This window comes from Mustela putorius, unplaced genomic scaffold (assembly GCF_011764305.1).
Source record: "Mustela putorius furo isolate JIRA1106 unplaced genomic scaffold, ASM1176430v1.1 tig00003909_pilon_pilon_pilon, whole genome shotgun sequence".
In the NCBI taxonomy this organism is placed as follows: domain Eukaryota; kingdom Metazoa; phylum Chordata; class Mammalia; order Carnivora; family Mustelidae; genus Mustela; species Mustela putorius.
The window spans coordinates 29,774,002-29,786,728 of NW_025422057.1; the positions used below are offsets into that span (position 1 = coordinate 29,774,002).

Consider the following 12,727-nt stretch of genomic DNA (forward strand, 5'->3'; position numbering starts at 1 on the left):
TTGCTAAGGAAGCAACTGGAAATAGAGTCTAAAGCTCAGGGGAGGTGCAAGAATTGGGAAATAAAATTTTGCGAGTCACTGTCATAAGGATTCAAGCCAAGGAACGAGGTAAGACTACCACCTAGGGAGTGACAGAGAAAAAAGGCCACGGGGATTGAGTCATGGGGGAAAACTATGACCTTTAGATGTCAGGAAGAGGAAATGTGGCCAGCAAGGAGAATGAAGAAGAAAACAAGAGGAACAGAAGCATGTAGTATCCCAGAAGCCAAATGAAACGCAAAGGCTGTGTTAAGTAGAATATAATATTATGAAGAGCTCAATTATTCACCTCAGGACAGCTAAAGTACTGTGAGCCTCAGTATTTATACATAAATCAAGCTCACATATTCAACATCTTTCTTGAAAGTTATTTGCACCTTAGTAAAGTTCAGGATTACAAAATCAGTTCCTCAGTCGCTTGAATTCACTCACAAATACCTAAATTCTGCTTTTTCAACAATGGACATATATAACTTTGGAGTACTGGGTCATAATCTTGGGAATGCAGCAGTTAAAACCCATTTACATACTTGTACAGAGTACTCAGTGTTCTGATATCCAAGTTAGATTACAAAGTTCTTTTACTTGGTCACTATGGGCTACTACCTGAGGAATGAAGTCTCCAAATTAAAAAAAAGAAAAAAAAATAGAGGTTTTTTTTCAGACAGGTTACCTTTTTTATAAAGTTATAAATGGCTCAAAGAAAGGTCTGTGATAGAGGGAAAATCTCATTTTAAGAAAAAAATTAATAAAGTATAAAACTAACTAAAAAAGTAAAGTTTTTCTGGTATTTCCCTTAATGCAAAAGCATTATGCAATAAACCCCCAAATAAAAAAGCTGTATTCTCACCTTACAAAGATTAACTATTAACATATTGCTATATATTCTCCCAGGCCTTTCTGTATTTTTTAAAAAGCTTTGTGAGTGAGACTTATCAGAATAGATTCCTGTTAGGCTTTCTAAGCCAGTTTTTTCTAATTTTTTCTTACACTCCAGCTAAAGACATTTCACATCATGACATAGTAGATTCACACACATAGATGAGACTGAAACAAATTCCATAAAACACCCTTACTATTTGCACTGGTCTTATTTTCTAGTCTATTTTATTTTACTTTAATTTAAAAAACTGTAGTCTTATCATAATTTAAAATCAGTTTATTCACTAAGTTGTTTTACTTGACTGACTTTGAAAAATACTAAAAAGCACATTCATGTCAGAAATTTTCACAGCAGGCATAGAAAACATTCTCTGTTTAAAATTATTTGAAATTTTTGTTGTAGAACAAAATAAAGGGCAAAGTAAAACATGAGTAAGACACCAGAAGGTTCTACCACCTTACCAGGAGTCTTTAGCAAAATAATAATATTAGGAATATATCTATACCCACACTTTTAAGGTCCTCTACCCACGGTTGAATACACTTCTGCAGATAAAGAAAACAAGAAATGTCCTTCCTCTGCAAAAGAGCTTCACTTTAAAATATACTTGACCTAAATATAACACAGAGGCACTTGTGTGTGATATAATAACATAAAAAATTATACTTGGACAGCAGAGAAATGACTTCATATTTAAAAACTATAAAATCTGCTAATGAACCACAACTGATTCTGCTGTAGTTTTCTTAATGCATCCTTCCGTAAATGCACTTGCACTAGTTAATACAATGACATATTTTATACTCGAAGACACAAAATAATTCCTACATCCATATGAAGGCTTATTCTTATTTCTATCCAAACCAGGTTTACAAAATATATTTTATATTTTAAATTAACAGAATAAAGACAATAATTTGTGATAGTTTTAATATCTATAATTGAAGAGATGACTCTAAGGCCTTCTTTTAACATACCCTGGACTGAAAAAGTAAGTTTTAGACACTCATTTAGAGGACCTCGTATAGATTTTACTGAAAGGTATGAAAGAAACAGATTCATTAATGGGAAGTATTATCCAAACTGCTAAACTGGCCAGGTATAAAGTAACACATCAGGGCCTTATTCACAGTGAAAGTCTGCTCTCAGCCCACATACAACACAACCATATTATGACCTTCGGATTACTATTTTTTTTAGTAGAATACCTGCTTTTCATTGTTTCTGCCTCTTCACCACCTGTCATGTCTTGCCACTCCAAGCATTTTCATTTCTCTCAATCTAGTGAGTGCTGCAAATTCCATTGTTCAAAGTATATATAAAATAAAAATAAAAAGCTTTTTTTTAAAGGCTTTATTTATATTTACTTGAGAGAGAGAGAGAGCATGAGAGGGGAGAAGGTCAGAGGGAGAAGCAGACTCCTGTCAGAGCTGGGAGCCCAATGCAGAACTCGACCCCAGGACTCCAGGATCATGACTTGAGCCAAAGGCAATGGCTTAACCCACTGAGCCACCCAGGCACCCCAAGAACAAAAGCCTCCTAAGTAAGGATCAGAGATGCCTCTTATTTGAGCAAATTGTATGAACTTTAATATCTGAACCTTATGATACCTATTTTGGCCCCCTTTCACATTATTTGCTTATTTGATGATATTCAAATAGTATCACCCTCATTCAAGCCTTCCCAAAACTCTACAAAGTGGTATTATTACTGGTTCAATTTTATAGATGAGAAAACTGAGCAAGGATGTTAAATAATACGTCAAAGGCCAAAGAATTAGAATGTGGCTGATTCTAATCTAAATAATCTGACCCCAGTGTGTGTGCTCCTAACTCTACTTTTGGAGATATGCTTTGCTGCCTTATGACAATACGAACAACCCAGTGTGTTTAGTACCATCAGCTTTAGTATCTCTGACAATCCTTTGAGGGGGAAAAAATAGTTAGGAGTAACTGTATCAATGAGCTGATGCTTAGAAGATCAGAAGCCCTAACTACCACCTTTCACTTCTTCAAAAGCTGCTCCAAAAAACATAATTGGGCTATGAAAGAAAGAAAAGTCAGAGGTATACCAGTGGGTCAACAAAGCTGTTCAGGAAGTTTTCAGAGGTCTAGCCTTGTCTAAGATTACACCATGCCTGCTCTACAGTGAATCCAAATCCAAGATTCTCCATTACCATTTGAAGATCTACTTGCCAAGGATGATTTAGGACTGCCCCTTTTGAGATGCAGCCCCAGATGATCTCTCTGAATGCCTGTTGTATGCTGCAGATGTCAATAAATATTCCCTGAGTAAATGTGGGGTAGGTATTTTCTGTTCCCTGCTGCCATACCAAACTACTAGCTCACCTGACTCTCAATTCTACCCTAGCTCCTTGAAAGCAAGACATGCCTTATCACTATTATACACTCAGTGCCCAGCACCACTCCTGGCAATGGATGGCATTCAATAAATGATTGGTAAATAAATGAGTATAAATACAAATGTTCCTAACACAAACCAGTATTAATCCAGATGTCTCTCCTTGAGACTCAATAAGTCAAAGTATTCTCAATGAAAGTTAAGAATTCTTTATTCATTTATTCATTGTACTATTTTTTTATACAATTCATTACCTAGTTTCCCACAAGTGGACCTTTCTTAACTTGTGTATGTAACACATGGTACATATCTCTTTACAGAAAGAGACCTTATGTATAAACTAACAGTGAGAGCAATATTAAACCAGAGCCAGGCTAAAGCCCTATCCCCCATATCTGGTTCATTCCAGAATACCATAATGTACTACCACCATCAAAGAAATGATGCTCTATATTTTTAAAGTATTACCCATTTTTACAGATAGTTAACATACACAGACATATTCCAATTACAAGATGCTGAAAAGTACTAAGACTATAAATGTTTCCCAGATTATAAAAACCTTATAGTATGTTGAATTTAAAGAACTGTATAGGGCAACATAATTTAAATTTGTACTGCATTTAAAAAGATGATGAATTAAGCACTATGCTAAGTGTTCATATATAATAATTCATTTAACCATCATAAACAAGTCCTTAAGATATGTACAACTACTACCATTTTAAAGGTAACACCACTAAGAATCAACGTCAAACAACTAGCTAGTAAGCACTGGAGCCAGAACTGAAACCCAGATTTAACTGATAGTTAAGTTCATAACTGCTCAAAACTCCACACCCTACAGGATACCCTCAACAAAACAATTCTTGCATTTTCTGAATCACACTAACAGTGTGATAACATACCATATTTGTTTTTTATTTCATCATTCTGAGAAGTAAAATTAAGGAAAATTGTTTACCTTCATGAGATCTACACATACTTTCCTAACTCAATCCCCTGAAATCTTGACTCATATGAGGCCATTTATCACTAACTTCCCCTTTTTTTGAAAATTAAGACTGTGCTCCTCCAAAACTCTGAAAACACTGTTAGCATCCACCACTGCATTCTGTATAAAACTTGCCACAGCTATTGGTGGCAGTGGTCACTACTTCGGTGACACTTGGTGGAGTCTTAGAAGACTTGTACTCTCTAATACTTTTCTGAAGGTATCACTACCACACGAAATGTTGAGTAAAAACATCTGGGAAAAACAAGGAAATTAAGTGATTAAATATAGTAAATTTCTCTCTACATGCAACAGCTCTTTCAGAAGATCGATTGTATGCTATTTTTGCTCCAAAAAAGCAAGGAAGCCAGTTTGCAGATTTTATTTGTTTATATGCCAACAGGCTAAACATCAACACTGAAGGAATTAAACGGTCTTATATTTTTTTCAGTACTCAAACCCAATCAGTGAAAAGAGCTAACTTTATTCACCATGGCTTACATATTATTTATATTTTCCTTGTCTCCTTTTCTGACTTACTTCCACCCAAAACCTCAGTGAATTTTGAATCATGGGCCATGAATGGTGGTATAATTAAGGTAAACCACTGGGGCACCTGGGTGGCTCAGATTTTAAGCGTCTGCCTTTGGCTCAGGTCTTGATACTGGTGTCCTGGGATCGAGTCCTGTGTTGGGTTCCCTGCTCGGCAGGGAGCCTGCTTCTCCCTCTCCCACTCCCCAAGCTTGTGTTCCCTCTCTCACTGTCTCTCCCTCTCTCTGTCATATAAACAAACAAATAAATAAGTAAACCAAATATATTTTCTTTCTGCTTCCTTTCTTAGGGAACAAAGGAAATTTGGAAGTTCTGCAGAAACACCCTCAAATAAGCAGGACTTCTGGACACTGCTGATGATGTAGAAAGCTAGAATACCATTCCCACCCATAATACATTCAAAATAAATGGTGGAAAATGTGCACAATCACAAATTTTCTTGAACTCATCAGAGAAGCAAGGTCACAGGTCAAGCAACTAACCCCAGATCTAAAGAAAAGAAGAAAGGTTTCCTCAAAGACTTTTACTCAATATACTTCAAGTCTTCTTCTTCTCTCTCTCTTTCCATACTCAATCATTTGACAAGTTCTACTGATCTTATCCTGAGTATCTCTTCAAGCTGTGTAGTTTTCCCCATAACTACTCCAAGTTAAACCCATTCATACAAATGCCTAAATTACCTTAAAAATCCATCTAACTGGCCTCTCTGTGTTGCTTACTTTCTATTCTTCACCTTGCATCAATTATGACCCTTTTAAATCCATTACCTGCTCAGGCATCCCCCTCCCTAAAATCTTTCAATGACTTCCCATCATTCTTATGATAAACTCAACTTTTTTAAACATGGCTTACAAGACTCTTTTTAACCTGGCTCCAATTTCTCTTAGCTTTTGTCACTCCTGTCTTCATATGCCATACAGCCACATCAAACTTCTTTCAGATTCTTCAACTCTCCATGTTATTGGTTTTCTGTTTTTTTTTGTTTTTGTTTTTTTTCTTCTTAGGCTCTACACAATTTCTTTCCTCTACCTAGTCTACTCCCCAGCAGCCTCCTAACCAACTTCAACTAATTTCTACTTAACCTTTAGGACTCTATCATTATTCTTTAAGAGCTTTACCTAATCATTTTAGATTAGGTGAGGTGTCTTTGCCATATACCTCTGTTATAGCTCCTGTATTTGATAATAATTACTTCTTTAATTCTCTGGTCCTCACCATTGTACTGTATGTTCATTAAAGAAGGAATTATGTCTTCCTGCCCATCACTGTATCCCCCACACTTAATACAGTGCCTGGACATATAAGACAGAATCAAAATAAATTTTTTTGTAGAATAAATGAATTAAGAACAAAAACAACAATTTGAGAGTAGAAACTGAAAAGGACAGATTTAAATGGTATTCTGATCAACAAAAATGCCATATCAAAATCCCATCCTCAAATAAGTAGGACTTCCAGACACTGTTTATGATATAGAAAGCTGGAGAATGTCATTTCCACCTTTAACACAAATAAAATAAAATGTGGAAAATGTGTACAATCATAAATTTTCCGGAACTCATCAAAGAAGCAAGGACAAGCAACCCACCCAAAAGCTAAGGAAAGAAGACAGGGTCCTCAAAGGAGAGACAGAACATAAACACTTTCTTAATTACAGTGAACACAAGATGCCATAAAAGCCAGTATGAAGAACTCAGTTAAAATGTTTTAAAAGTTGCTAAAGGCCAAATATGGACTACCAGGAGAAGACAGAATGCTTGGCAAACACAGGAACAAGAGGAGTTCTCACCATTCACAAAATCTTTTACACAGACCTCAAAAAGGAGGCTCAAATCACTAAGGACTAGGCAAGAGACAAGAGAAGTCTAAGTCTAGCCTTGTAGTGCAGACTTGGGAGAAATAAGTTACCAGTCCATGTGGGAAAAGTACCAAGCCCCAGCTGGATCCTTCTTGCCTACCTCCCCTAGAGGGAAAAAAAAAAACCCTTAAGTAGCCTGGGAAAGGTAGCAAATCCTGTTTCCCTCAGGCAGCAGGTAAAGGTCCAGGCAGCTAAGGAAAGTAAACAAAAACACTAACACCTCTACCCCTAAAAAAGGGGCAAGACTGCTGAAAAAGAACCACCCCTCTGAGACTCGTGGAAAGCATCTACCTAAAACTGAAACTGAACCATATCAACAAAAAAATGCCATGCCTTCCTCCTCTCCCCCCAACAACAGGCTAATAAAACATTACAGCAATTGACTACTGTGAGAGGAACAAAAGCACAGAGACTTATCTGAGATACAAGTTCAAAGGGAAGATCTAAAGCCAAGGGGAGAGCAGACATTAAGAAAAACTCTTTGGCAAAACAAACCCCACCCTAAACACAAGGTAATACAAGGAAAAGTTGAAGCCTATGGTCAAACCAAAACTCAGCTCAAAATCCTGACCAGACAGGGCTGGCTCAAACCCCTCTCCCCTCAACACACATGCAAACATCTTCAGCAAAAGATAAAGCACACTCATTTCCAGGCATAAATACTATTTACTACTCTATACAAAATACACAGATTTTTAACCAAAGGAAAAAAAAAAGAGCAAAACACAAAAATCAAAAATGAAACAAATTTAACTTGCACTGTTAAGAGACAAAGCAACCAAGAGAATCGGATTCAGATATGACCCTGATGTTGAAACTACCATACATGGAATTTAAGGTAATTATGATTATGTTAAAAGTTATAAAGGCAAATGTGGACAACATGTACAAGATGGGCAATTTAAGCAAAGAGGCAGAAACTAGAAGAATCAACCAAATGGAAATGCTAGAAAAACACACTAACATAAATAAAAACCTTCAGTGGCCTTATCAGTAGACTCAACACAGCCATGGAAAGAATAAGTAAAGATGGATCAGCAGAAATTACTCAAACTGAAACAAACAAACAAAAAAGGAGAGCCTGAAAACAAAACAAAGCAGAAGACAGCACTCAAGTACTATGGGAAAATATCAAATAGTCCTAACATATGTGTATTTGAAATCCCAGGAAATAAAAAAGAACTGTGACAAGCAATGTTTAAAAAGATAATAGCCAAGAATTTTCTAAAATTAATAAAGTATGCCTAGCCACAGATCCAAAAAGCTCAGAGAACACCAAGCACTGAACACCATACATCAAACAAACAACAGAAACCAACACCTAGACACATCATATTTAAACTGCAGGAAAGAAGAATTAAAGATGAAGAAAATGCTTAAAAGCAGCCACAGTGAAAAAGACCTATTATATACAGAGGAACAGGATAAGAACTTTAGAAACTATGAAAGCCAGACATCATTAAAATGCTGACAGAAAAAAACTGTCAATCTAGAATTCTACACCCAGCAAGAATACCTTCAAAACTGAAGAAAAACTTTCTCAGTCAAACAAAATATAATTCACCATAGCAAAAGATCAAATAAGATAAAATATGTAATCATCTCAACAGGTGCACGAAAAGTAGGACAAAATTCAATACTTGTCCATAACAAAAACTTTCAACAAGCTTGTTGATAAAGCTTATTATCTTCAAGCTTGATAAAGGATATCTACTAAAAACAAAACACAAAAATGAAACCAAACTGTGAAAAAAACATACAGCTTGCATCACACCTGACAGTGAAAAATCAATTGCTTTCCTCCTAAAATCAAAAACAAGGTGTTAAAGAACCTGGACAGGGTCCTGATGGAAGAATCAGGCAGCACTCAAGAGACTTTGGAGGTTAGGAGGTTTATTTAACACTGGCAGGCTCTGAGGAGAGTGATCTCCAAAGGTCTGGCCCCAAGCACAAGCTGGGAGAATAATTTATACCCTTCTACTTCCTCATACTTGGAACTTTAGGCACAGGAAACAGGATAGGGAAGAAGAACTTGGAAGGGCTCTGAGACAGGGACTGGAATTCCCTTGCTGGTTTGGTCGGCCATCTTAAGAGTACAGCTTTTCCCTTACAAAGATAAGGATGATCATTCACACTACTTCTACTTGACAGTGAAATGAAGGTTATAGCCAATGCAATAAGGCAAGGGGAGAAAAAAAAAATAAAAGAACTCCAGGTTGGAAAGAAACGAAACTGTCTTTGCAGAATTACCTTCTACATTATAAAATCCCACAGAACTTAAAACAAAGCTAGCAGAACTAGTGAGTGAGTTTAGTAAGGTAACAGGATACAAGTAGCAGTTCTATGTGCTATCAATGAACAAATAAAAATAGAAAATGTAAAAAAAAATGTAAAGAGTATCACAACATCACTCAAAAACATGAAATACTTGGGTATAAATCTAACAAAGTATATGTAGAAACTATGCTAAAAACTGTAAGACACTGATAAAAGAAATCAAAGATTGTCTAAATATAGGTCATGAATGGGAAGATTCAATATCACAATGTCAATTCTCCCCAAACTGTCTCTGTGTTTCAATCAGAATACCAGAAGGAATTTTACAGAAATTAACAAGCTCATTCTGAAACAAATGTAGAGGAAAAGAAACTAGAAAAGCCAAAACCATTTTGAAAACGGAGAACAAAGTTAAGACACTTACTTACTTACTCTACGTTACACTACTTACCTGATTACTGTATAGTAATCAAACCATGTGGTATTGGAGAAAGGATAGACAGATCAACAGAATGGGGGGAAAGAGTCTAGAAACAGACCCACACATATATGATCAGTTGACTTTCAACAAAGGTACAAAGCAAATTCAATGATAAAAGGATAGTCTTTCCAATAAATGGTGCTGAAACAATTAAAATTCATATTGATAACAAGAAGATAATTTCTATCCATACCTCATACCATATACAAAAACTAACTCGAAATGAATCAGAGACCAAAATATAAAACCTAAAACTATACCGTTACTAGAAGAAAATATTGAAGGAAATCTTTTTTTACTTTGGGTTAAGCGAAGATTTATTAGATGCAACACCAAATGCAGATCCATAAAATTTAAAAAAATGTTTAAATCATTAAAACTGGACTTCAGGGGCACCTGGGTGGCTCAGTGGGTTAAGCCCCTGCCTTCGGCTCAGGGCATGATCCCAGGGTCCTGGAATCAAGCCTCACATTGGGCTCCCTGCTCAGCGGGAAGCCTGCTTCCCCCTCTCTCTCTGCCTGCTGTTCTGCCTACTTGTGATCTCTCTGTGTCAAATAAATAAAACTTTTAAAAAAAATTTTTTAAAATAAGATAAAATAAACTAGACTTCAGCAAAATTAAGAACTTCTGTTTCTCAAAGACACTGTTAAGAAAATGAAAAGACAAATCACAGAATTGGAAAAAATATTTGCAAAATGCGTAACTGATAAAGAACTTTATCCAGAATACATAATGGCCTCTCAAAAGTCAATATCCAAAAACAAACAACAATTTGAACAATACTTTACCAAAAAAGATATAAATATGGCAAATAAGGGCACCTGGGTGGCTCAGTGGGTTAAACCTCTGCCTTTGACTCAGGTCATGATCCCAGAGTCCTGGGATTGAGTCTCACATCGGGCGCTCTGCTCAGCAAGGGGCCTGCTTCCCCCTCCCACTCTGCCTACTTCTCTGCCTACTTGTGATCTCTGTCCAACAGATATATAAAATCTTAAAAAAAAAAAAAAAAAGATAGCAAATAAACATAACACAAAATGCTCAACATCATCTACCACTAGGGAAATACAATTCCATTAAAAGAAATTCTGGAAAAAGCAAAACTTAAGGGACAGAAAATGTTATCAGTAGTGGCCAGAAACTCAAGTTCAGGTGAGGGGCTGATTACAAAGAGGCAGAGAATGGGGCGCCTGGCTGGCTCAGTGGGTTAAGCCTCTGCCTTCCGCTCAGGTCATGGGCTCAGGTCATGGGACTGAGCCCCACATGGGGCTCTCTGCTCAGCAGGGAGCCTGCTTCCCTTCCTCTCTCTCTCTCTGCCTGCTTCTCTGTGATCTCTATCTGTCAAATAAATAAATAAAATCTTTAAAAAAAAAAAAAAAGAGAGACAGGAAGAATTTTTTTGGATTGAGGGACTTGTCCTGTATCTTAGTTGTGTGGGAGTTACAGGACTGCAAGTTTTTGTCAAAACTGACACAATATAGGGACGCCTGGGTGGCTCAGTTGGTTAAGCAGCTGCCTTCGGCTCAGGTCATGATCCCAGCATCCTGGGATCGAGTCCCATATCGGGCTCCTTGCTCCACAGGGAGCCTGCTTCTCCGTCTGACTCTGCCTTCCACTCTGTCTGCCTGTGCTCGCTCTCGCTCACTCTCTCTGACAAATAAATAAAATCTTTAAAAAAAAAAAAAAAACCTGACACAATATACTCTAAGAAAAATAAATTTTCCTGTATGTAAATTATATTATCAATTTTTTAATGAAAAAAATCACATCCTTTAGAAATTCCTATCAAAATATAGGTGACAGCACTGACTTCTTAATTTCTAATTCTTGGCTTTAAGAAGCCAGAGAGTAATTAGTGCAACCTTAATTGAAGTTACATTAGTAAGACTGAAGATCAATTTGTTTCTTAAAACTTGAGGCTATAGTCTTTCCTAATTTAATTCTTTAGTCATTACTTAAAACTTCCCCTGACTTACTCAACTGAACATGAATAAAGATTGTAAAACTTAGTCTGTAATCTATTCTATATATAACCAAATCACATAATCTTTGCATTGCACTCAGAGAGGTATATCAAACTGTATTTTTAATCCAGATAGTTTTGTTCTGAACAAACCTTAGAAAAGAGGACACTGAGAATATTCTAAGATACTCTGGTAATTCCAAATAACATTTGGCATATCGATATATAATACTTTTATCTAAAATATACCTTCTTTTCATAATCCTGTGCTCAAAACCTTAGTGACTCATCAGGGTCTACAACATACTAATTAATCTTACCCAGGACTCAAGATTCTCCAAAATTTGGTTAACGCTACTGTTCCAACCATATTTCTATTACTCTCTGACACAAATCCTCCATTCTGCATTAGATGGCCTCATAATCCATTCACTCCAACTTCTGAAATGCTCTTCTTGAATTGTCTGTTTAAATGCTCCTCCTAGTCACTACTTCTTCAAAAGACTTCTCTCAAATCCAACTTTTTCCTTTAACTGTTTGAAAACATGTTGATTTCACCCTTCTGTGAATTCCTGTGCATTCGTATCTACGGTATTCATGTCATTATATACTAACTTATATTCTTCTTTAAATGTTTTACTGATGAATATTACCTCATATTCTCTAACATAGTTTCTTGAGAGTAAATACTATTCCTCACATGCTTCTTCTATCTTCAGGAACATAACAAATACTCAATATCCCAACAAAAAAATTAATGTGAAGGTTAATATAAAAGTAAATTTAGAGGTGGCTGGGTGGCTCAGTCAGTTAAGCATCCAACTCTTAATGTAAGCTCAGGTCTTGATCTCAGGGTTTAAAAGGTTTAAAAGGTTCAAGCCCTGTACTGGGGCTTCACACTAGGTGTGGAACCTACTTAAAAAAAAAAATTTTTTTTTAATCACTTTAAATTTTAAAGTAATTTTAAATTAATTTAAAATACTTAACTTGGGCACCTGGGTGGCTCAGTGGGTTAAAGCTTCTGCCTCGGCTCAGGTCATGATCCCAGGGTCCTGGACAGAGACCCTCTCTCTGTCTGCCTCTCTGCCTACTTGTGATCTCTGTCAAATAAATAAATAAAATCTTTTAAAAAAATAAAATAAAATAAAAATAAAATACTTAACTTCCTGGAAAAGCTGATTTTAAAGCTTGAGGAACTGAAGCCAAGGGCACAAGCTTTCCTTCCCAAGGTCTGTGCTGTAATACTTTCATCTTCAGAGTTCCAGGGTTGAACAGAGTGCCTAACATATGGAAAGTACTTAATATTCAAATATTTTACTAAA

The 12,727-nt window shown here is 36.2% G+C and overlaps 1 protein-coding gene across 6 annotated transcripts in view; it reads right to left on the bottom strand.

The window, feature by feature from the left end:
• Positions 1 to 12,727, bottom strand: part of R3HCC1L (R3H domain and coiled-coil containing 1 like) — a 92,678-nt gene that overhangs the window by 50,751 nt on the left and 29,200 nt on the right. Inside the window, exon 1 of one of the 6 annotated variants that reach the window (XM_045068991.1) lies at positions 2,131 to 2,272. The exons of the other annotated variants lie outside the window; for them this stretch is intronic. The gene's annotated coding sequence lies outside the window, so the exon portion shown is untranslated. Of the gene's footprint in view, positions 1 to 2,130; positions 2,273 to 12,727 lie in introns of those variants that run through there. 6 annotated transcript variants of the gene reach the window in all.